Source organism: Lissotriton helveticus, chromosome 7, assembly GCF_964261635.1.
Source record: "Lissotriton helveticus chromosome 7, aLisHel1.1, whole genome shotgun sequence".
In the NCBI taxonomy this organism is placed as follows: Eukaryota; Metazoa; Chordata; class Amphibia; order Caudata; family Salamandridae; genus Lissotriton; species Lissotriton helveticus.
Genome location: NC_136068.1, coordinates 1,263,005,032 through 1,263,031,155, shown reverse-complemented (window position 1 = coordinate 1,263,031,155; position 26,124 = coordinate 1,263,005,032). Strand labels below are relative to the sequence as shown.

The 26,124-nt window shown below is 42.8% G+C and overlaps 1 long non-coding RNA gene across 1 annotated transcript; it reads right to left on the bottom strand.

Annotated features, from left to right (window-relative positions):
• Positions 1–342: 342 nt before the first annotated feature.
• Positions 343–26,124, bottom strand: LOC144767324 (uncharacterized). The gene is made up of 4 exons (XR_013598150.1): positions 26,086–26,124; positions 22,243–22,347; positions 13,846–13,901; positions 343–753 (listed from the first exon to the last, which is right to left on the bottom strand). It is a non-coding gene; the product is annotated as an uncharacterized LOC144767324 (long non-coding RNA).

The following is a 26,124-nucleotide window of genomic DNA, read 5'->3' as shown; positions in this document are numbered from 1 at the left end:
AGTAACAATTGTGTGTTTCGTGTTGATTTGTGCAGGAGTTGTGGCAGCCAAGTGTGGCTATGATTTATATGCACTAGACTAGCTTTGTGACTTGGACTATGTTGCACTGTATTCCTCACAATGTATCCTCATGCTATGATACCGTACCATGTTCAGAGACACTTCTCACTGGAGACTGTTGATAAACTTCGATGTGAAATATGGTCTTTTTCGCTGCTTGTTATATTGTTCTACATGTAAAACTAAAAAAACAAATAAAATATTTTTTAAAAGAATGTAAAAAAATGTTTTAACAGGTCCCCTGGAAGCATTAGGGCACAGAGATTATTCATGCTTATTTTATTGTGATAATAAACATTGCAGAGGAGGCCAACTATCCAATCACTGGGATTGCATTTTACAGGAGTCAACTGGCGGGAGCCTCCCAACCATGAGGTGCTGTAAGGGGGGCTGGTGGTTGTGGCTTCATCCCTCATCCTCCACAGCTCCACGCCCTGATTGCTGTCCAGATACCGTCTCTTCCACCCACAGGTCCCCGCCCCATGCTCTTCCAGTTTGGTGGACGCAACAGGCCCCTCTTTGGCTTCCGGTTGCCGTGGGGTCTTAGCAGTCGCGTTGGGGGCGGCAGGCAGTTGTTGGCATAGTCCGCTCCAGCATGAGAGGTATCAGAACTCTGCTCAGGGTCATGGGGTTCTACCCATGGAAGTAGAACGCAGAGCCCTTTTCTCGGCATACAGTTCGTAGGCCCATTGGCTAATGGAAGAGATGGAAACAAAGACACAAGAGTTAGTTACTTACTGAGGTGCATACCCTTGGTTCCCCCAAGAACTAGTCTTCTCCCCACTCCTACATCTCCCTGTCAAACTCCTAGGCCCATCACCTCCCCAGCTACTCCCTACTCTCATCAAGGGTGAAAGGTGCAAGCAGCAATACCCTGGCATTCACATAATGTAGTAGCGGAAATAAACACATTGCTATTGTTCTAAGACCCGCACTTCTGTTACCACTCAAAGCAGCACTTTGCAAAGTATCTTTGTTAAATGACGGGACTCTTTTGCATAGTGTCTGTTCCTTATAATGGTATTGTACAGTTTTTAAAGACTCCCCTGCAGTTATGAAATGTCTCATTGAAGTAGCACAGCAGGATGTAAAGAGGAGCTAATTACCATCTGAGAAGACCCTCAGCTGACCCTCCACTCGTGCTAGAGAAGCGAGGGATATTTAATGAAAACACTGTTTTCACTATTTTCTTTTGATGTTGAGTTGGCAAAACTTTAACATCATGTTTCAAAAAGAGGCTCTGTATATTTTTTTTTGCTTCTATATTCTAGCAAAGGCAAATATTCATTTATGGATCCTTGTACATCTCTCCTCTTTCTATCTTGCAGGCACATATGTACTCTTATCAAGTCTTTATTTTATAATTTCCTTTTAGCATTTTCAGCTCTGCTTTTAACTTTATAGAGGCAAAACTCGCGTTCCAAAATGCAAAAAAGCTAAATGAGCTACTCATATGCAGCTTGAGATGTCAGTAATGTCTTCCTCTAGCTAGGTAGTCTTAACGAAATGGCGTAAGCTCCATAACTCCGATTTTGGTTGTCTAACATTTAGTCTGTCTCATAGCTTTGTGGAATGTGCCAATTTAGTCTCTTAATACCAGTAAGGGCAGTCAAAGTGAGCATGACCTGGTGTCTTAGGTTCAGTAGGACAGTCCTGTTCTTTCACCAAATTTCTTGGCAAGTTTTAACAACTTGCCTGGTGGGCAAACTCATTACATAGGGAGGCAGGTTTTCATGTTTTTTGGTGCAGAATTAATTATTAGACCTTATCAGAAAGCAATTTAGTTAAAACAGCTCATACATTGTGTAAGGGTTGCACTTAATTCCTTCTAGTGCCATCTTGACTGTCTTCCTTCTGTTGGTCAGTGCTGTCAAACAAGTCCTTCTGTGCCCCTCAGTTGAATCAATACAAAATTATAGTCCCACTTATAAGTTTGTGGAATGTTTCGGTTTTTTGTTTATTAAATGTGATGACCGTGTGTATGTGGTGCTTTACAGGGGCCTGCTGCCTCAATGCACTCGTACTTGTATGTTACTCATGCATCACTTGGCAAATTCCAGAGCACTCAAGTTTCCCACAAGTGTGTAGGTCATCAAGATCAGATGGTTTCTTTGCATTCTAGAACTTGTAGGGATAACCCAGTGGCGGAACAATAGCCCGAGCAGCCCCTGCGGTGCGGGGGGATCCGCTCTCTAGGGGGACCCCTCTGGCACTGTGCAAGGGTGGCAGCTGAGAGCTCCTGACTTGTTCTGGAGCGTGGTGGTCCCCTCTATGTACTGTGCAGGTGGGGTCCCCTCAAGTTTCGTTGCGCCTCTGGGATGAACAGGACTGCAAAACCCAGACTACACAGAAGAAATGGACTGGATGAGCTACTACCGCATGGACTGGGAAACTTGAGAGCTCTCAAAGCCTGAGCGATGCATGGTGGACTTTTCACAGTGTCATTGTTACATGGAGGGATTCTTCGCATGTCTTTGACACAGGGTCACGGGTAGCACACAGTGTACTTCATGGGCTGGCCACCTGTCAAAGCATCACTAGAAATGTTTTTTAGGAGGCCCACAAGAAGCCAAAGGAAACAATTGGGCAGGTTACCAATAATGAAGAGAGGGTGCCCGAGTGTATGCATGGATGTACTTGGGTAAGCAGCACTGCGATGCCCTTATATCAAGTTACACTCTTACTGCTTTCATTTTGGGTTTAGGTGTAGTAGGATTTTCTGTTTGTACATATACCCATCTCCATAGTTTGTTAGCTTTCTGCTCTAACTCTGAACACACTATTGCATGAAACGTATTGCATGGTGAGTCATGGGGCATGAGGACCTCTGGACGCCTCTCATCTGGCCATCTTTCTGTCTCTTGGAACCTTAGGGGCTCTATTTAGTTTCCACCTCTGGCTTTGCTCCTGGTGCTTTACAGCTCTCAGGGGATACAGTGTGTTAAATCTGCCTTTGTGCTTGTGTGTTGATGATATATATACATGCATAACGCTAAATATACATGAGACAAAAATAAGAGTCAAAATGCCGACCTAGTTTTCACATTTACGTCTCTGCTATACTCATAGACGGGGAACATCCTTTACAACGTAACTTTTACCACGCAGTGCCTTTACGACGCAACTATTACAACGCATGTCATTACAACGCATTGCGCTGGGGGGCGCTCTAGGATAGGGAATAGATTTAATTTACTATCCAACACCTTCCCTACTATCCACGGGGACTGGAGCTGGAATAGTAAATTAAACTATTCACTATCCAGCACCCCTTAGCGCTATGCGTTGTAACAGCATGCGTTGTAAAAACTGCGATGTAAAGGCATGCGTGGTAAAAGCATGCGTTGTAATGTCATACATCCCTCATAGACTCTACTTAGTCTCCACGTCTGTCTTTGCTACAATACTGTAGTTATACCTTATAGACAAACGTGTGTGTGTTATGTGTCCACCAAATCTAGCGATGTTCCTGCCATCTGCCCACTATCTGCAGTCTCAAGCTCAGTCTTTGTCATGACATATTTACACTTTATAACCTGACGCGTGTGTGCTTGTGTGTTTGTAACCAGTAGGCCAACATATTCTGCCCATGTTCCTGTCATCTGCAGCTCTGTCTGCAGTCACCACCTCCACCGTTGCTCAGGCACTATTATTGCACTCTTTAGAGAGGCGTGGCCACACCGATATTTAAGGTCAGGTGAAGCCAGGGGCATCCATCTATAGTCCCCATCAGTCTGCCTGCTGCAGCCTCTTACACTCTACTAGGGCCCTTATTATGAGTGACCTAATAAATTGCCACCTCGGTGCATACTCCTATTTCTGGGGGTGTCACAGATCTAAGTGTGCCTGATTTTACGACAATCTAGTTACCTGCTCCGATTGTACAACTCGTGGCATGCCGCAAAATAATGGCGACCCCTTGGAAATAATGAAGAGGGGTCGCTTGGTCTCCCGCATCTCACTGCTGTCCATCAGCCTACGATCGAATGGGGGCTGCTTGAAGTGTTGGGTGGCCTGAAAGATTGGGGACTCTCTCCTGCCCTGAAGGCGCTTGAGTTACGCCCCTGGGGCGACTCCCCAGGTTAAATTTTTCCAGCTCAAACCCAGCAAAGTTTAAGAAGTACTAAATGCCGAAAACTTCGAGGATTTTGTGGAGGAGTGTACGAAAATCCAGATGCTATTCTTCATATGGATGCTGAAAACCGGTAAATACCAGCCATCAAGGTATCGGTATTTATCGGTGCTAATAAACAAGGTATCCGCACTGGGTCACTCATGGGCCTGAGTCTACACCTCTGGCTCTGCTCCTGATGCTTTAAAGGTGCCGGGGTGCATGGTGTGCATATAGTGCCTAAGAAAATACCTATAAACTCCCTGAAGTGCAACAAAGCAGGTTTCGTCAGAGAGAACACAGGCAGGAAACGTATAACAGAAGTCTGGTTGAGCTCAGGCGGAAACAAGCAGCAGCCCTCCCATAAATTAAGTGATGGCGCTACTGAAATTAAAGGGTTGTGGGACGTAAACCACTGCCTTGAATAGTATGAAACAAAACAAGCAAGCCCTACTCTTCCAAGGAGATTTTCAGGGGCTTTTTTTCCCCAAAAATTGAAACACAGAAGACGCAAAGGTACCTTTTATGATTTTTTTAAAGATTTTTTTTACAAAAGCACTAGGATCAAAAAGCAATTTTTAAGAGGAATTCTTGAAGTACTTGACAAAGAGTTGTCCATTTTTTTGTCGCCAGCAGAAATAATGTAATCATACCCCACGTTTGCTTTCCAAAACAGTACACGTTCCAATAACTTGAGGCACATCAACGCTTGGGTTTTGTATACGAGGCAAGTGTCTTAATACTGGCCTATGAAAATGACACTGTACCTTGAAGCCAGATGACCTGCACACATTTCATTAAAGTTGAGTGTGAGACTGAGCTACATACACCTAGTCAAGGGTTGCTCTACTGCTACTAACAGTGCATGGTCTTGCAGCTCCCCTCCATGATCACAATGGCTTTACTCTCATTTCACGGCACATTTTGAAATTCTTACAAAATAAATCAAAGAAGCTGTCCACAAATTCAAAGTAGCGACCACAAAAATAGTAAAGACAAGTCAGACACCAAAAACTACAGACCAATCTCTCTACTCAACGTAGATTGTAAAATATAGGAAAAAATCCTTGCCACAAGTTTGGAAAAAGTCCTCTCATCTCTAATCCACCCCTCTCAAACGGGCTTCGTAAAAGGGAGATTGGCCGGTGACAACATAAGATTATTTGCACATGTTTGAAATATATCCTCGGCGATGGCCATGGATGCTGAAAAGGCTTTCGATGATGTCTCCTGGCCTTTCTTAAGAGCAGTTATTCCAAAATGTAACCTTCAACCCTCCGTTGAACAAATGGTGTTCGTATTATATGACAACCCCTCAGCCAAAGTCAGGGCCAATTGCTCCCTCTCTGAAAAATGTTGTCTCTCACAGGGAACTAGGCAAGGGTGCCCTCTTTCACCACTGCTATTCCTCCTGGCCACAGAACATCTCCTCTTGGAAATTCGTCACAACCCCATCATCACAGACATCCCATTTGGCTCCACAACTCATAATGTAGCAGCCTAGACGGGCAGCGTCCTCATCTTTTCTGAGGAAGCAGAAATGGCTATGGCCAAAATCCTCAATCTAATCAATGCCTACTTCCATACCTTTAACTACACACTCAACAAAGAGAAAACAGAATTGTTCATGCTCAACACCTTCTGCACGCCCACAATTATCAAAAACACAGATCTCAAATGGCAAAAGCTCCACTTGAAATACTTAGGCTTACATCTAGGTAAACCTCTCTCAGATTCCTGCACACGTACTGAAAACATCTTACTGCAAAGGATCCAGGACCTGATTGAAACTTGGTCCCCCAAACACATGATGTGGTGAGGCAGACTAGAATGCACCAAAATGCTAACTACCCCACAAGTGAAGTTTATCATCAGTATGCTCCCCATCCAATTAGCAGATTCTTTCTTCAAAACTCTAAACGCGTATACTACTCAATTCATCTGGCGTAATAAACAACCCAGAATGGCATCCACAGTCCTATTACTTAGTAAAGAGAAAGGAGGAATGGGTCTACCCAACATCAGTAGAATGCAAATGGCTTTCCTACTTGAACACTCAACACATTAATTCAGTCCAACGCCCCTACTCCCGCCTCCCCTGTGGTCAGAATATAAGAAATACCTCTTTTGACCATTTGCGGCACTCTCGATGGTCTCAATGGACCACTTTAAAACACAACATTCATTAAACATTCTTAGAGACACAATTCTTGCTGTAAAACACCTACACAAGCTCTGCTCAATTTGAACGAAACATTCCTCATGTGTTTCTATCTGGCCCAACACACTAATAAAAATTGAGTGCAATATTCTATACATAAAGGATTTGATAAAAAAAGACAACCCCTCCAGCAGCTGCAGGCGGAATTCCAGCTGCGCAAGTCACAGTTTTATAAATACCTTCAATTGCGCCATGCCCTGACCCCCACCATCCTCACTCTGGATAACTTGCTACAGTTTCATCCTCTTGAAGGTCATCTCCTCATGGAGGACCTGGATGCACATAAAATCAGACAGGTCTACTAGACTTTAACAACACAATTAAAAACAATACTGCATAAAACTAGAAGGGCGTGGCAGGACGACATACCAGACCTAACGCACAATGACTGGGCCGAGCCCATAGCTAGCCCCTGGGGAGCAGCGGTGTCCTCCCGATATCGACTCATCCAATTCAAATATGTACACCGGGTATACTATTCAAGACTCCGTCTCTATAAGATGGGGGTTCTTCAGTCTCCCCAATGTCTACACTGTGAGAGGGCCCAGGGAACCTTTATACACGCAGTGTGGAGCTGCACAGTTATACAGCCCTTCTGGGGTAATGTCTCTGCATGTTTGGGCAGGGTATTAGCTTGGGATCTCCCATACGACCCAAAACTGTTCCTATTAAATAGCACTGACGGGATAGTGGGGAGCCGGTATAAACAGCACTAGCTCTTCCTGACCTTCACAATCGCTAAATGAGACATCACTCAGTTATGGAAATGTGTGTCCCCCCCCCCCCCTCCCCGACGGTGGGGAAATGGAGAACAGACCTAGACCGGTGTATGGGCGCTGAGCTGGCAGTGTTCCAGGCGCGAGGCTACCTCCGGAAAAACAGGAAAATATGGTCCCAATGTATGGGTTTGGGAACTGCCGTTTTATGTGTCTACTGCAGTTAATAATATATACCAACTGTATACATCCGGATTATGTTGGTGCCAGTGTATGTATGTAGGGCGTCTGCCCAGCTGGTATCACGAAAAAACAATAAAATGTGTTATTAAAAAACAAAAAAAAAAAGACAAACCCATCCCGTTCTCCCTGCTTCAAGTATCTTCAGGCATTCCCAATAAAGAATTTTGGAACTTCCTACAACTCAAAGTAGCGATCAATTGCAACCCTTCCGAAACTCTCAACCCCCAAGTATCTTCACAAAATCTGCCTCTCTACCCACCCAAACTCATCAAGCCTCAAACATCTACAGGATTTTCCAGGAATAAAGCACTGACCTCATTCATCAATATCAAAAGAGGTGGTCAGACTCTTGCCATAGGGAAGGCTTTTCCCACCTAACTGATAACATTTGGTGGCTGATTTGGAAACATGCCACCAAGAGTAAGACATCTCAAATCAGACTCCAAGGCAAAGACGGGTTACGACATGGAACATTTTGGACTCCAGCTAAGCTCTAACTAATATAAATGTGGGAACTGCTCATCAGAAGTGGGCGACCTTGAGAACATGATCTTTTATTGCCCCCTGCTCAAGTCATATGGGGAAGACATCAACAAACCTATCAAAGACATCTTCCACTGCGGGGTATCGCTGGACCCAGTGTTAATCGCGGTAGGCGCCTGGGCTCTCCCCAACCCCACTCCACTCAACACAACTGCACTACTTCTATTTGAGTTGTTACTCACACTGGGTGTTAAAAACGATCCTTTGTGATTGGAAAGATTTCAAACCTATATCTAACCCACACCTGGGGGGCATGGGTTCGCTTCCTTAAGAACGCAGACAACATTATTCTTTACCAAAATTTCGCCCATGATAAATCAAGACTTTTATGGTCACCAGATGCTCACATCCAAACTAAAAAAAAAACTGATAACTGACCACCTCATCTGAATTTGGAATATTAAAGTACACTATTCCTCTGACGGGCCACACCATACGTTGCTTCATAACACTTGAACGGGAGGAGTACTTCTTCCATCTGTCAGACTGAAACGTGATAACTGGAACTTACTGTAAGGCATTTTGCTTCCCGTCTGCCCTATTCCTTTGTTATTGTATGTTTTACTTTGTTGAAATGCCTAATATGATGTTTATTAAAAAAAAAAAAAAAAAAAAAAAAGAGCTGTCCGAAGCCACTTAGTGACAAAGTATGAATGTCCACGTGAAAAGGGAAGTTACAAAGTAAAAAAATATATACCAAGGCCGTGTCGGACATTCTTCCACTTTTAAGACTGACATAGTATATTTTCTCGCGCGCCCCTCACAAATGGTTCTCACATGAGATGGTCGACTTGTGAGAGAGCACGGTTCTTTCATAATGCGCATGCTGCAGCTTAGTTTCCCTCAACAGGTTATCTGAGAATACTTGGACGGGTTGTCATCCATAGGGTAAATGCCCCATCCTCCACTCGCACCTGGACAATGTGTTTATGCTCCCTTTATATTTCCGGAGTATTCTATTCATAACTCTTAGGAACGTCTGCCCCCTAGTGGCAAGATCAGTAAAAGGTCGTTGAATTTAAAGTACAATTTCCAGACGGGAGGACCGATGACGCTTCTTCTGTGTTTTCTTTGGTCACTTACCCCTCTATACTTTCGTCCCTTACTTCTTTATTCCGTTTACTAGTTGACCCAGTAACCTGTGCATGGGTCTTATAAAAACGTATGGAATTGTCCCTTATGACAGTTTTCCTGTCTTGTATGTGTGTCCCTAAGCTTCAACCCGTGCCATCGTAAAAATGATTGGGGCCCCGGGCAAGACTTATTTTGGGGGTCCTGTTCAGTACAACATTATTTTTCAGCTAGTCCAAGCCCTCGTGATGCCAAGTAATATTGCATTACACCTTAAACGTTATTTCGGAAACCGGGTCGTGCACAAAGAGCTAAACCTTCAAGCTGCCCCATCGATCACCCAAACTGCGCCAAAAAGACATTTGAACACGCGTTGATAAAGCCATTTGTTTTTTGGGCTTGCCGAAGCAATAGTTTGCATGCAATCCAATGTCTAACCAGCTTTTCCTCCCACTTTAGGAAGTGTCTGAGAAGGGTGACTTTGTGAATGTTTAGTGGATTAGTGCATAATAAGAACAAGGCACAAAGCGCTTGGAATGTAGGTTCTATTGACGGATACTTGGAATCATGAATAAAGACCACATCACAATTGACCTTGTTGCTGCAAGAGTGAAAAATCAGACGATGTTCACCCTTTTCCATCGAGCCAAATCTGATTCTTCTTCCTTACATCTCTTCTATTCCCTTGCTTTTCCTCTCCTCTTCCTAGGTGTACACTTCCCTGACTAGGTAGTCATTTCCAGCTCTTCTGAGTAAGCTGGAGGAAAAGAGCAATGTGGTGAGGTAGGTAAAGGATGGGGGTATGGGAGGTAAAGATAGAGATGAGGCACAAAGATAAAGGAGGCAGAGAGCGGCATGGGGTAAAGAGAGAAAAAGGAGGTGGAAAGAGAAAGAATGAGATATGCCAACTTAATGTTTAGCCTCCAATTTCAAATTCCTTCACAGTTACAGGACATTTTAACACTTCAAATTTTCAATTTTGCTTTTCATTTAAATGCACTTTATGAGTCTGTGAATATTATTTAATGTTCTAAGTAGTCACGGACTCGCTCTGTATGCATAGCAGAAGCCCTTGGGCCCCTGGACCACAGGTTAGGAACCAAGCCCTGCTGTGGAAGAAAAACAGATCAGGGAGAGAGAATGGTGAGGCAGAGCGAAAGGTAGAGGGGCTGAAGGGTAGAGAGAGATGAGTTATAGAGAGAACTGAAGTAAGAGAGAGATAGAGGTGAGTTAGAGAAAGGGAAGATATAGAAGAGGGGCAAAAAGGTAGAGGTAAAGAGGATGAGTTGCATAATAAGAAGTTCAAAGAGATGAGAGAGAAAAACGAAGCAATAATAGAGAAAAGAGGTAGAAATAGAAAGGTAACAAAGGCATCAGGTAATTAGAGATGAGTTAGAGGAGACACGGTTAGAAAGGGGTGTGGAGGGTGAAGTGACAAAAGGCGAGGTAAATTGAGAGGTTAGTTAGTAAGAGAGAGATGAGGTAATAAAAGAGACGTGCAGTAGAGAGTGGAATGAGAGAATGTGGTGAGTTAGAGGGTGATAAGGTAAAGAGAGGGCTGAGAGAGGTGAAGTACAGAGACAGAGTGAAAGAGAGAGGAGTCGTAAAGTAAAGAGAGAAACCAGATCAAAAGAAAGTAGAAGTAGATGGTAGAATGATAAAGGGGGTGCAGTGGAAGTAGAGAAGTGATGTGCAAAGGGAGACAGGTGAGGTAGAGTTATGTAGTAAAGGGAGTATGGATTTGGATATGGCTGATCTTGGTGTTACCCCAAAACCGGTCCTGGAATGCAAATTTTAGGTCCAGGGAGGACCTGTCCTGGCAGTTCGGCCTGGACCGTTCCAGGGGGGAACAGGGTCAAGACTGATGTGCGTATGGCTGGGTCCAAATCGGGGTGGAATGATGAGCCAACAAACTATGGATTTAACCCAGATCTCTTCACTGGGGGTGAATGTATGACAATGTTCAGCATTCTGTCCATCATCCCTTTGTGTTGCTATAGGCGCCCTAAGTGGGTAGGGTACATCACCCTTTTGTGTTGCTAAAGTTGCCCTAAGTGAGACGGGTATGCCCAGACATGGGTCCCGTGCTCACTGTGCCACTGGATTCCAGCTAGCCTGGCTGATTATGGGTGATACCCCGAAACCGGTCCCAGGATATTTGTTTCATTTCCAGGGAGGACCTGGCTTGGCAGTTTAGGCTGGACTGATTTGCATATGACTGGGTCCAATCTATCCATCCATCATTGTTTTGTGTACATTGATTAACACCTGAATACAGCAATGAGCAACTATAGGTGATCAGTTAACCATTGCAAAGGGTCTGCAACTGTGATGCACCAGATATGGTGTATATTTTACTGACTTTTTATCCATTCGAGCTAAAATCAAATTTTTTTGTTGAAATCTGCAAATTATGCAGCAGATAGAGGATTATGTGGCAGGAGTGGTAATTACATAATTATACTCAAAATACAGCAGCCATCATGGAATCGTATAATTCAAGTGAAGAGAGCAAAGGCATTTTTCATTCAGCTATAAATAAGGGGTACCAAGTAGTAGATGAGAAAATAAATGTTGCATCAGTCCCCTATGTAAAGGTGGCACTTGTGTTCAGAAATGAAAGTTCATTATTATAATGTACCTCACGGAATGCAGCGGGTCGGCGAGGCTAAAATGGAAAGGGTAATAGTGGACCCTACAGTCATGTTTTATGTGTCTGGAGCTATAAATCAAAATTCATACATCTTTAAGTTCTGCATATACTTACATTTCTCTGCTAGATTCTAATATTGTTTTGCTGGGATTGATTAATATAAAATGGTTCAATGATTTCTATTTTAATAGTTAAATAATGTATTATATATAAATTGAGATTGCTATTTCAATTACTGAACTACTTTGTACAGTATGTAAAGTACTTTGCAAAGTACCTATGTGCAGTATTTTAAATAGTTTGTGTTACTTTGCCATTATCAGTGTGTGCACATCACAGTACCTCAAGACATGTGTATGTTACTTGAACAGTGCATTGGAAGAGTGAATTGTTTTTCTAGTACTTTGAACTGTGTGTTACTCTGGCAGTACTTTTAATTGTGTGCCATATGTATGTAAATGAACACTGTGTATATTGCTCTTTCAGGGTGAGAGTTACTAAGATTTTATGCCGTGTTTGCATCACAAAAGTAAAGTGAATTGCCACAAAATATTTTTTTCCGATTTACTTTCCAGCACTAAACTTGTTTAGTGCTGGAAATAATGTGAAAGTAACGAGAAGTAACACATAGTGCTGCTTTGCATTACTTAGTGCCAAGGGGCATACCATGGGTGGTGCATAGGCGTTCCGATGCAACCACCCAAGTTTCTGACTCTAAACCCTGTTTACTGAATAAAGTATACAGGGTTTAGCATCAGAAAACTGCGCCCTTTTGAAGTAGTTGCAAGGAACGAGAAGCTTTCATTTCTCCTTACTTTTCTGACTTTGCATGTGTGCCGCACTTTACAGCACACACACACACAAAGAGGGAATAGGTGTCTAAGCATGGTATTTTGTACCAGAAGGCTATCTTATGCTTGACTCACAGTGACACCCTCGCACTATGGCGCACAGGTGTCTCTGAGGAGCACAGCAGCTGATTTCAGCACCAGTGCTAGGGAAAGGGGAGGAGAGTGCCATATTTCTGACAATATGGTGCTCTTCTCCTCTCTCCTTTTCACTCAGCACAGCATTTGTGGCCGCTGCACACTGCGCTGCATGAATAAGTGTTAAACCTGACCCTCAGTGTTCCAAAATGTTTCTTGAGCAATTCATGGAACAGTACTTTCAATGGGGCATATTGGATCCTGAAACCGTTTTTGTTACTGGGGCAGTATTTTAAATGGTGTGTTTCCTGACAGCACGTTGCACTATTAGGATATTACATGAATGGTATGTTGAGCTACGTGCCCTGATGTGTTTTGACCTGTGTTTTTTTATATGTGTCTGTACTGAGGGTTCTGTGTGCTTTCCAGGCAGATCTCGTGTACTTTGATGCCGGATGCCAAGATCTTGTCAGAACAACTGGATAGCACACCCACCGTATGACGATTGATCGATCAGGTCCATAGAACTGCATGAAGAGCACTCTATCCCTTCTCACATACTAAAACATTGACATGCATAACACCAGCAGCGCACTCGCCGTGACAGGGCCAGACCAACTGTCAGGACTTCCCGCGTCACACCCAGGTCTTCCCACATCAGTCATGCCACATTCACACACACAAACCTGCCAGTGACTGCTCTTGGTAGTTTGAGCACTATGATGCCACACTAGTGGAATTTGTGTTCTTTGCAAATAGTAGGTAATCTAACATATTTTTGAGCAGTGTTTTGATGTTTTGATGTTTTGAACAATGGCTCAGGCAGTTTTTTGAGTTAAGCACTTTACTCATGTTAGTAGTTTGAATGGTGTGTTCTTTGTAGTATTTGTACAGCTCTTGCCATTGCACAGTCCTTTGTAGCATTTGTACTACTCTCGCGATTACACAGCACTTTGCAGCAGTTGTACTACTCTTGCCATTGCATTGCAAACTTTTTGGCACTTGAGCTGTATTCATCCTAATGTGCACTACTTTGAAAGTACTTTGAATTATGCTAAATGTTAGGCAGGCAGTACTGTACCCACTGTGTGTTACTCTGGCAGTACTTCCTACAGTGTCCTACTCAGGTTTGATACTGTAAGGTGTTTGTTTCTTAGAGTACTACTTCCCCATTGTATGTTACATGGTGCAGTAGGTTACAGGGTGTGTTTTATTTGACGCAGTAAAGTGCATGATATGTTAGTCAGGGCACTATGCTGTAGGGGTATGTGTTAATAAGGTAGCAGTAAGTATATACTCACTGTTGGATGTTTCGCCTCCTTAAAATGTTGCAGTGTTTCCTGGAGTAATTTTTCATCTGAAAAAGATTGGTAATAGATTTAGATTACTATCAGAGCAACATTCTACAGATCACAGCCAATGCAACGCGGCGACTATCACTAACACAGGTATGTAATCTGGTTTTCACACTCAACCAAGCCTTCTCTTTCTTGCTAAAGAGCTTCAGTTGCTTTTCTGGCTCCAGCCATACCTAGGGAAGCTACGCTGATCCATTAGGGCCTTTAATAAGGCCTCACATACCTAAAGGAGCAGCTATTACTTCCAGAACGTACCACAATGACCACTCTACTGAACAATAGGTACGAAAGGACCTGTTTTATAGCCAAATGTGCCCACCCTACCACAATTAAAGGCAGAAGGTCCCTTTCTGCAGCACAACAGATCCAAGAGAATCCACTCTACCTTAATAAGGAGCCAAATGGACCATCTATGCCACAATACCAAGCCAGAGCAACCTGCTGTCCTATGATAAACCACAATACCGAGCCGGAGGAGCCTACTGTATCTCAGTTTATGGTCAAATGGGTCAGCTCTATGTTGTAATGATTCAAAGAGGCTGCATGTATTTGTCTGTTCTATCTCCATGGTATAGTCTTGTGTGAGATAGCTGTACCTGGAGAACTAACAATACAGCAGCTGGAGTTGGTGGCTGTTCATTGATAGAAAATAAAACTATCTAAACTTACCAGAGTGTCTCTTTGTAACACTGGTGACGAGTGTGTTTATCAAGATTGCCTATTGAGTGTTGTGGAGATGCAGCAGACTCTGATACTGTTAATGTTTGTTGGGTCAATGAATCTGCTATCCAAGAATCTGAGTGGGAATATGCTTTGGTAGAAGATCTGTTACTTCCTGGAGAACTGACAAGACAGCAGCTGGAATTGGGGGCTGTTCATTGATAGAAAATAAAACTATCTAAACTTACCAGAGTGTCTCTTCGTAACAGTCTACTGCAATACAGAACCAAAGGGGCCACTCTACCTCAAAAGGGTGCCCAATTGGCCTGCTCTGTCACACTACCAAGACACAGGGGGCTGCTCTGCTTCGAAGCAGCACTAGAAAATGACTACTTTACCACAAACGTGTCCCCCTGGGCATTCAAGGAAAGTTAGAAGGACCTGCTCTGCTTCAGTACAGACCGGAAATGCCAGCTCTACTTCCACAGTGAGTAAGAAGGGCCTGCTCAGAAGGGCCTGCTGTGCATCAGTACAGAATTGGAAGATCCCTATAGCACAAGTTGAAAGACACCATTGGCAGTCCGAGAGGATCTTTGTTTCGTTGATTTTTGTGGAAGAAGGAAAAAGACAATATGGATTGTGGCTCCTTTTGTTCAATTTTATTGCTTGATGTGAATTTTAATATCTTCTCTAGAATCCTTTTGAATTGACTTTGCAAGGAGATCTGTACATGAATTGTGGGAGACTAATAAGTCTTTGTACTCAGTGTAGACCTAATTCACTTCTCTCACTTTGTAATGGAGTGGAATCAGCTAATAAATTAGATTACACTATTTTGATGACGGTTTCTTATCTGCTGAAGATAGTACCCAAGTCACTGAAAATAACACTTGATCAACCCTTTGTGACAGAGAACTCATGCTGTATTGCATCTAGACTTGATACCTTCGTAACAAATGATCTTTAATAGTTTTTGTCAGAAACACTATCTGCTCATGGTTCACCTAATTACTGTTAGTGATGTGACAGAGTAAAAATCTCCTTAATCCGTACTCCTGTCACTGGAAGCCTCATTTACTGAAATCAAGTTGCACTCACTGGGAGCACGGGTTCCTTAATGGGAGAGACTGGCACTCACAACTTCTGGTACTCAGGCTGTTTCTATAGGGGAGTTGTAGGAAATACGCCTTTTCTGAACGATCAGCCTGTATTTTTTGCCTTTTGCTGGTTCCTATAATTTTGCTGGCTTTAGAACGCTGCTAATCAATAGTAAAATCCCTGTGCTCCCCTTTAAACATATTTAACTTGCTTATGAGTCCATAGTATATGGTACAAAGTGTAGCCAGGGCCTGTAAGTTAAATGTCACTAGTGGACTGCAACACTTATTGTGCCATCCACTACAGTAGCACTACAAATGTGGCTACAGGTCTACCATTGCAGCCTAACTGCAGCATTGTAGAAACTGCAATCCGACTTGTCAAAACAAACCCTTTTGATAGGTCAAAACTATCCTTTTAAATGTTAAAAAGTCACTCACAATGCAGTGCACCGGTATTTAAAAAATAGGGCATGTAGAAACGTAATGTTAACATTTCCTTACAGTGACTAACTACTTTAACTGTTGGAAATTTACCACTAGTGTCAAATCCAGCTTGATTCTAAAATCCTGCTTGAAATGTCTGCTGTGTTCACATATAACTCTTGAGGCACACTTGGAAGGGGAGAGAACAGAATGCCAAGAAAATTCTTGTGGGTTCACTGTTTGGGTGCTGAAGGACTCTGCTTTTGACCTGCCAGACGTCTGCCACTGGGTTTGGTTTTTGGGGGTACAGTGGCTGCCTCAAATAGGATTGTACTTTTAGCTTTGGGAGGACACTCGGATAACTATAGTACACTCCCCACACACCCAGCCATCAGAGCCCAAGTTCAATATGACTGATGACTTTTGCTAGCTAAAAAAAACAACACAATGGGTAAGGCTGGCCCTGAAAATGTTTACCCCATTTGATAGGGCTTGCCCAGAAGTCATTCCCACCTACTAACTGGTGTCAGGCATACATGTGGCACCCGGACACCCACTTTAGAACACTTGCTGAATATGCTGACAATCAGAAGAGGAGGGTACCTGTTGTCTGTGACCTGACAGGAGCCCTGAAGGACTGGACCCCTTCCTCTTGTACCCAGGGCAAAGAAGTGGACTTCAAGGTTCATTTGGCTGCCCTCCTAATGGGATATAATGAGACAAAAAGCGGCCAGAGGCCTTTTCCTGGAATGACCCAGCTGACCAGAGGAAACTGGACCTCGACTTGGCCCTTCTGTTGGCCCCTACCTCACACTCTGTGAGTCTATATATGCTTCCTGTAAGGTCCTGGGGATGGGGTTTAGAATAGTAGACCTGAGCTGGATTGGGACTTACAGGACTAAGGCAGAAGGCAAAATCTTTGACCAAGACAAACCTGGCTGCTGTATCTGACCCGTGCTTCATCGCAATAAAGATCCGGGCAGTGGACGTGGCCAGTATAGGTCTGAAGGCGGGCGGTCGTCCAGGAGCGAAGGGCCTGGACGTGAAGGTTTCCCCCTGCCACTAGCCCAAGGGGCGCGCCCTGTCTGAGGAGTATTTTCCTGTCTCTCATGTTTCGGAGAGGCTGTAGTAGACAACATTCGTGCAAGTGGCACAGTCAAGGTTGTATATCTGCCCACTCCATATGGTATTGGCACCTTAGTGTGTGCCAACCATGGAGTGAGGACGTAATTCTTTTGGTCCTGACGAATGCGGAGCTGACTATTGGCTCACCAGCAGAAACATGTTGACCTTCTTTTTAGGACTTGACGGTTCAAATTAACCAAACCACATATAAGTCCGCTTTTCTTCACTTGTTTTAACAGAGTTAGAACTACCTTCGTAATAAAGTTTTGATCGAGGTGTAGTCCATACTCTTTTTAAACTCACTATTCTATATCACACTATTTGATACTTTTCCTTCAAAAAAAGAACCCAATGAAGACAATGGCTACCAACATTTGTGGGTGCCTGAGGGTTCTTTTCTTTTCACCTTGCATGTTCACGTAACCTACCCCTATTTGGTTTCTGTACTTGTCTTGGTGGTATGCATTGTCACTAATCCATGACTTATTTCTGCTTTTACTGATGTGGTCACTCTTATGTTGTTTTCTAATGTTGATATCGAGGGGTACAAGAGTGTCCTTCTGACCCTTTCTCTCTAGTTGATTACATTAATTATTTATTATTTATTTATTATATTCATTGCAATAATCCTCATATTGCACCTAGGTCTCAGTCTACCGCGAGCATTGACTAACATTAACAGTTTGTGCTTTTTGTTGCTATTTCTACTTAAAACGTTAAAAATTAATTTCTCCAGTTCCCCTTATTGGAGTTTTGTCATTTTGGTGTCATTTTTCGCATTAAAATGTACTCTATTTTTCTAATTCAGTTTGGGATTTTTATTGTTTTGTATTTCAACTTTATAACTGTTTTGGCAGTTCATAAATACTTTTGCACTTTGAGGGTTCATTCTGACAAGACTTATAATTATTACTTGAAGTGGGTAGTTACCAACCCAATTAATGATCCAGTTTTTTAGAGTACCCGGTCTCTGTTGCTAATACCGAGTCTCAGTGAAAGGATGTGTTTATCATTGGACAGTAGGAGGAAAAATGTTGACTGTCTATGCATGGGCATGACCTAAGAAGAATTACAACACTTTATCAGAGGAGTGGGCTATTAATTAAGGACAAAGCACAATACCTGTGGGCTAATATCAAATGATTAAAAAGCACAAAGCTAGTCTTTACATAGAGAAGTACAGAAACTGGCAAGCAAACTGATATTTAGCATTTCATTTCGCACCCTTATCCTGAGTCATTAGCAATAATAAATTTGCCAAGGGACATGTGCAATCCAACAGTCCACTAAAAAAGAAAATGCTGAGCTTAATATTGATTATTTAATGCAGAGCGTAACCACCAAAGCCAAACATTCAACTGTCTTTGTGCAGCATTAAGTGCTACTTGTCTAACAGGGATTGGGAATGAATGAGCCCAAAGCTCATGGATGAGCTGTTGTATAGTTCCTATAATAATTATACAGGATCAGCATACATTGTATGGACAGCATACATTGTATGATTGGTGGCAGACTGACTCTAAACACCCCAACCGGGTATGTTGGCCTCTTGCACCAACTAGCTCACAGTGCCACAAGAATCTCCTCTTACCAAGGAGAGAATAGTTCCTGGCAACCATTGAACATGACAACCCTGATCCCTCAGGACAGCCGAAAGAATATACTATTTTTCGCTCAGTCACTCGTGCTTACTTAGTCTGTCTCAGCGATATACACAGGATAACAGGCTGTGCGTTTTCAAAAAGTATTTATTGAACAGTTGTTATTCTGGTGTAGAACAGAGGAGCTGCAACAACCGTTAGACAGTATAAGATATAAATGATTAGCAGTACTAAAAAGGTAAAGGGATGGTATAACTCTACCATCTTACAATAATCATGAATACATACAAGTATATAAAACACATGATAAAAAGATGCGTACTCCTACGATGCCTCCCTAACTAGATGTACCTAAATGTACCTAGCATGTGTGTGTTAAGCCAAGAATCCCTCTAGGATTTAGTCAACCCCATTACCTGGGGTGAGAGACTATGGGACCGTGTTCAGGTCTCGAGCTGGACACCCCGCGAGGGATGTTATTCCACTGCGAGCTGGAGTATCTGCATGCAGGAACCTCAGCGTCTGTGGTCAGTGTGTCGACCGGGAAGTCTCGGTCTCCTCTGCCTTATCTTAGCAAGATGTGATGTATATATACCCATACGTCTCCCCAGTCGTCCTACCTCGCTTTATTACTGTGTCGGCTTAACGATGACGTTGGGCATTAACTTTATACATAGATATTACACAGGAGATGGTCATCCTGCTGTGCTTCCAAGAATCCTCATGCATAATGTAAGAGATCACCGTGTTCTGAATGCAGTGTTGTATCTAGGTAAAAGGTCAGTCCCTGTAAACCGTGACAAGTGTAATTGAGGAAAGAATATAGGTGAAGGGAAATGAAGTTACCGGGGCCCATATTATGGTATCTATGCGGAATATAACAGAGGTTGGTAGTCAAAATATTCCGAACGGGTACCATTTTCAAATTAGAGGGCAGTGCCGGACTGGTCATATGACCACTCCAGCATTTAACCATTTGCCAACAGGGTAGATGACTTTTGAAATGGTTTGGCCAGCCATAACCCCATAATGGCTACAAGACCTCATTCTAGTAGAAGCCACTTGAAGTGTGGGACTGGCTTGAACATTCTACAAGGGCTGCTATTGGTTTTCGGTCTGGTTTTGCTAGGGGGCATGCACACTACAGAGCACTGGGCAGGGAAAAAGGCCACAGTGCTATGCTGATGGATCTTGTGTCACTCAGAATACCCTCAACCAGGCTCTAAAGATGGCATGGGAAGCGTTGGTGACAGAGTTGAAACACCCAGATTCCCCCTCCTTTGAGGAGACCCCACATACCCCCTGGGAACGTATGTGACGCATCCACCTGCTGTGAGGAACTTCACTCTAACGACACGCAGATTCCCTTGCATGAGACGCTGGAGGGGAGTCTAAAATCTTAGACAATGTGTATCGGCATAGGTCGCTATCCTCCATCATTAGTATGTACCATTTCCTAAGTTGACAATAAAAGACCCACTAAGCCACGGCACGTCCAGGGGCAGAGAGAAGGGAGGGGACGGTTTGTTTATTACAGTTTGATCTGAACCTTACTTGCAGTGACCTCTTGTCTAGACATGGCTGGAAAGATATGTGCAATTGTGAATCCATTAATGGCCCAAAGCAATTGTGCCCAAACTTTGCTACAATCATTTGGCACTGGGATTCTCCAGAAAATATTTATCCAAAAATAGGGACAAATGAGGTCTGTCATTAAAGGGAAGTTTGTCTCCCTCGCCACCCTCTTAAAAACTTAGTAATAATGGTTGCAATACAGAGAATTTTCCATTTCACTTTCACGTCAACGTGTCCTAAAAGTAGTAGGCTGTAGAGGAAATTCAAGTAATGATGGTATGCAATTTCATAAGGATTGGTATAGGTTTAAAGATGTATATGGCATTTCTCACTATTTCCACCTTCCATATTCTTGCATGTTCCCATCCCGTCCCGATAAAAGTAAATTGAAAGTAGGCAGGTTAAAAATATAAAAAGATGCATTGTAATCTATGTCAGTAAACACCACTCCTGTCACTCAAAACAGACAGGTCTGATATCCTCAGACATTTGAGCTATTGTTGAGGCTACAAAAAGCTTTCTGATTCATCTGTAATGTTATGGCAGTCATACAAAATAATTAATTCCTCAAAAATCAACTTGACACTTCCTGAGACATACATATTTCTAAGGTATTGGCTAAATAGTTCCAGCCCTACACAGAAAAACATGATTTCCATTTGTAGTAAATCTACAAGTACGCTTCCCAAATACCATCTGGTAATTTTCATCACGTACTTATGTGGACCACCGTCTGACATAGAAATATTCTACCTCAAAAGAATGTAGAGATGCTTATATTACCCGCCAGTTTCAGAGATACCCAGCTTATGTCAAGATGCCTATCAGACAAGAGGCCTATCAGAAGGCATGGGTGACTATCTGTTGTCTTTGGTGACACAATATTGACAAGGAAAGCCACCTTATGCCAGGGACATCATTATGCTAGGAGTGGCCAGGATTATGCTTACAATGTACCAGTGAGGTGTACCTCATGCCAGGGCCACCATAATGCATAGAAAAATTAAGCCGGTCCTCCAGTATATAAACACCACACAGTATCCCCAGACACGCTGCCTTATGTCAGAGTCTCTTAAGTGCCCTTAAGACCCACATTATGCCAAACAAAACAACTTTATGTCTTGGCCACCATATCACCTGAATGCCAACATTATGCAAGAAGGGGAAATCTTGATGACTTGACTGTTCACAAATGCCAAAGAGGGTGATCTTATGCCATTGACATCATCATGGCAAATATGTCCAGGATGATACATAATATTACCACAATGTGCCAGTCAGGCACAGCTTAAGCCAAGGCTACCATAATGCCTAGAATGGCCATCACAATCTGTATCAGTGAAACAGTCATCTCAGTCTTGGGATTTCCCTCTCATTTCCAACTCTCACTTCAACACAAATAAATCAGAGGTTGTGCCACTCAACATCCCAAACTCTTCACCAATCAAGGTAAATGGAGAAGACCTCGTCCTGAGTGAAGAGTTCACCTAACGTGGCAGTACTATCAGACATGATGGAAAGGTAGGAAATTACATCAAGAGCAGACTGGACAAGGCCAGGAATGCCTTCAGAATGTTGAATGTTGTATGAAGGTCAGCTCATTACACCACCAATGCCAAGCTAGAGGTTTAACAGAGCTGTGTTCTGTGCACACTCTTATATGGATCAGAATGCTGCTGGCTGATGATGAAAATCGATGTCCCCAAACTGGCTGCCTTCCATATCAGTAGCCTAAGAAGAATCTTGTGCATTTTCTGGCTGTGACCCATCTCCAACTGGGACATATTCACCAGATGGAAGCAAGAGAGCATGGACACCTTCATTATCAGAAAAAGATGGAGGTTTATTGGACGCACCTTCAGCCTTCAGAAGAGAACAAGACTCCGTCACAAGGACAGCACTCCACTGGACCCCAGAAGGCAAACAGAAGAGAAGCAGGCCAAAGAACATCTGGAGGTGAACTGTGGAAACAGAAATGAAGACCCTGAACCACAGCTGTGGCAGAATACAGAAACTTGCCCAAGACACAACTTAATTGCTGCCATTGGTACCAGTCAGAAAGACGGGCAGTAAGTAAGTCACTCTCTACCTAATTGCTTCTTTTTTTCCCAACTTCCCTCATCTGAATCTCTATCTCTCTTCTCTCTCTATTTCACTATTTTCACACTAAACTGTTTCTCACACAGTTTGCATCCTCCTTCTTGCACACTTGTTTGTCTTTATCCCTACCCTTCTATTGCCCTCTCTACTTTTATATTTCTTGAAAATTGTATATTCCTTTCCCGTTCTACCCTTATTCCATTGTACATCTCCTCTTTCTTCCTGTTCCACTTGGCCTTTCTATCTCTACTTTGCCTTTTCTCTTTCTTTATTTTTCCATGCCTTTCCCTCTTTCTTTCTCATACTTGTTTCTTTCCTTATCTATTTCACTTTCTTTCATTTTTACTTTTTTATTCTTAAACTGTTTCTTACCTCTTCGGTTCATTCCTAATTTTTCTTTTCTTTTTTCTGTTTAAGTTTTCATGTCCTCCCTTTCTCTTCCCAATATCATAATTCCTTCATATTCCTTCTTTCTCCAACCTATTCATATTCTTTGTTCCTTTTACAATATGAGCCTTTCTTTCAAAGTATTCTTTCTTTTTAGTGTCCTACATGTCACTTCCCTCTCCCTTTCTTTCTCTCATTTATTCTATTTCTTTCATTTGTTCTTCTCTTTCTTTCCTCCTTCCTTTCTTTCCCTATCTGTTGTCCTTTTCCCCTCACTTTTCATTTTCCATATCTTTTGTTCTTTTTCTTTCTTCTCCTGTTTTTCTCACCTTTCTGTCTTCTCAAATTTGTCTTCTCTCTTTACTTTCTTCTCCGAATTATTTCTTCTCCCATTTCTCCTACCTTCCCCCTTTTGTTTCTTTTCTCCCTTTCTTTGACTTTCCCCACTCCTGTATTCCTTTACCTCTGCTAGTGTGTCTTCCACCCATTCTTTTTGCTCTTTTCTCTTTCATTTATTTTCTTTTATTTTAAATTCTCACTTTTCATTCGTCATTCTCTTTTTTTCCTTCATTCGTTTTCCACATCCCCAAACATCTACATTTTCTTTCATTCCCTACTTTGTCTTTTTTCTCCAATGTTCTTTCTTTCTCTCATACCCCTTCTCTTTATCAGTCCTCTCTTCAACTTTTCTCTTCCTTTTTCCTTTTCTCCCTTCTCTTTCTTTTTCTCCCTTCCCTTCTCTTTCTGTCTCATCTGCTAACCTTTCTCTGTCTTTTGGTAGGCTCTTTTACCTCTTTATCCTTCTTTCTTACTTTCTTTTTCCGTTTAATTATCCTTTCTTCTGACCTGGGCAAATCAGAACTATAGAAAGACTGACAAATTAAGACCAATCAAAACAATAAACCATGGGCCTCATTTACAAGAAATTGGCGTGGGACAGCGCTGCAAGGCTTCTTGCTTCACTGCCCTATGCCAATTCGAAAGGGCAGGAATGCGCCGTATTTACAAGATACGGTGCATTCCTGTACTATCAGTCAGCACACAATTTGCAGCCAAGCACCAACGCAAGTACCCCAGCACCATGACGTTTTCCTCTTTCTGTGTGGGCTGCACAATGCAACACACATAGAAAGAGGAAAAAATGAGGAGAAATAGTTATTTCTCCTTGTTACGCCTCCCCTGGTGAGGTGCATAGTTTGACACATTTTCCAGGTTTACTTATCCTTGTAAATCTGTGAATGTGTCAAAACCCATGGGTGTTGCATGGGAAAACCCACTGCGGCGCCCATGGAACGCCTCCTTGATGTAGAGTAAGGCCAGGCAGGGATTTGCGCTGCCTTGCCTTATTCCATATCTATGATGCCATGCAAAACCATGCAAGGGGGCTTTGCGTTGTCTCATAGATATGATGGAGAGAGAGGCCTGTGCCACGGAGCGTCATTAAAAGTGAAGCTCTGGCAGCGCAGCCCTCTTTTAAATGAGGACCTAAAACTGTTACTCTAGGATCACAAAATCAACCCAGCATCCTATCATGACAATTCACTTAAACACTCTTCACAGTGTGATCACCCCCATGCTTCCCACACACCCACTAAAACAAATACCCCACTAAAACCTTGGTAAGTGGTGTGGCGCAGCGGCCAGGGTACCCGAGTCCGGACCACGGGGTTCACGGTTTGATCCCCGGCACCGGCGGCAGGTAAGCCCAGCACCATGTGACTCGGGGCAATAGCTCGCTTAATCTTCCCAACTGCCTCCAGCGCTGGGACACCTCTCCGGAGATAGCTGCGCGCTTTACAAATGCTGGTATTATTATTATTACGTAGAGTTGTGCCTCATAAAGTGTACTAATAAACATACTTTCACTCATTTATTACTCTAGAGCAATGGTCAAATTCCAAGTTATTGCCAAAGCACAGCTTAACATGAGGAAACAAAGCTTATTGTATCACAGGTTCCATTTTAAAACTCTTTGACGGAGGGAAACATCTGGGGTCCTATTCACGAATCTTAGGTTTTGTGTAATTCTGTCTCACTACACAATTTAATCCCATATGCTCTGTATATGATTACTTATCTTTTTTTTATAACGGCTGCACATGAAAAAACACAGCTTGCAGAAACCATACACGCAGGTCCACTTTGTGGGATATGCTATTTATTAACATCGTTGAGGGAGGGTCCGAGAGGAGGGAGGCTGCCCCTCTCTCGTGAATCATGGCTCCTCCTCACACTCAACCACGGTGCTAAAAGCATATCACATTGCACATTTTCATATACACTATCTATAGAGCCCGACAGATACCTAATAATGGCAATAAATAGCATATCACACTCCCCACTCGTTTGTTGTCATTGCCAGGGTTAAGTGCAGGCGCCCCAGTTAAAGCACTCGCAGTGTCAGGACCAGTTCGTATTTTCCCCCACATTCCCTTCCTGCCCTCCCCTTTCACTGCCCTCCCCCCTGGGCCCCAAGGCCCCCTGCCTTGTCGTTCTGCTCTGAGTGCCCTCATGCCAGGACCCGTTATTAACTTTCCGAGTCTGTTTGCGAATTAAACACCTATCTGTGCAGATTAGCGCCTAGCCTTGTTGTACTTATTACCACACCGCATATTTGCAGAGGTGAGCAGCCTTGCTCTTTTTTGTGCAACGGTAAGTGGTATTTTATGCCAGTGACAATCAATCATTCTGTCTAAACCGACAAATACACATTGTATTGTATTGTAATTGCATTTATATAGCATATGCCAACACTTTGGTTTTGCACCACGAAGCCTATAATATTGTAGCTTTCTTCCACCTAAAACTTCTTTGATTCCTGTAAAATACTTTGAAATAAAAAAAAAATCTCCTAATTTGTTTCAAAGTTTCCCTCTTCATTGTTCATGCATGTTGGCATATATGCAGACGTAAGCAAAATGCAAACATTGATTTTTGCTACCATGAAGCAGAATTGATCATTCCAAAAGTTAAGCAAGCAAGTTATCGCATTGCTACAGTCAAGTACTGTGCCGATAGGAGAATGCCCTTAGCTGCATGTTCTTCAGTTCCAGTAGCTGCCAAAAATGGTTGAAGTAAAGTATTATGATACCAACTGGGTCACATTTACTGTTGCTGCCTCTATCTATAATTCCCATTTGCTTGTTTTTACTGTTTAGAACCCCGTAAATGACACACTTGAACCCCTTTGAAAAAATAAGTCTCTTTCTTACCTTCCAAGTGTGAGTTCCGCTCTGCTGTCTTGCTTCTCG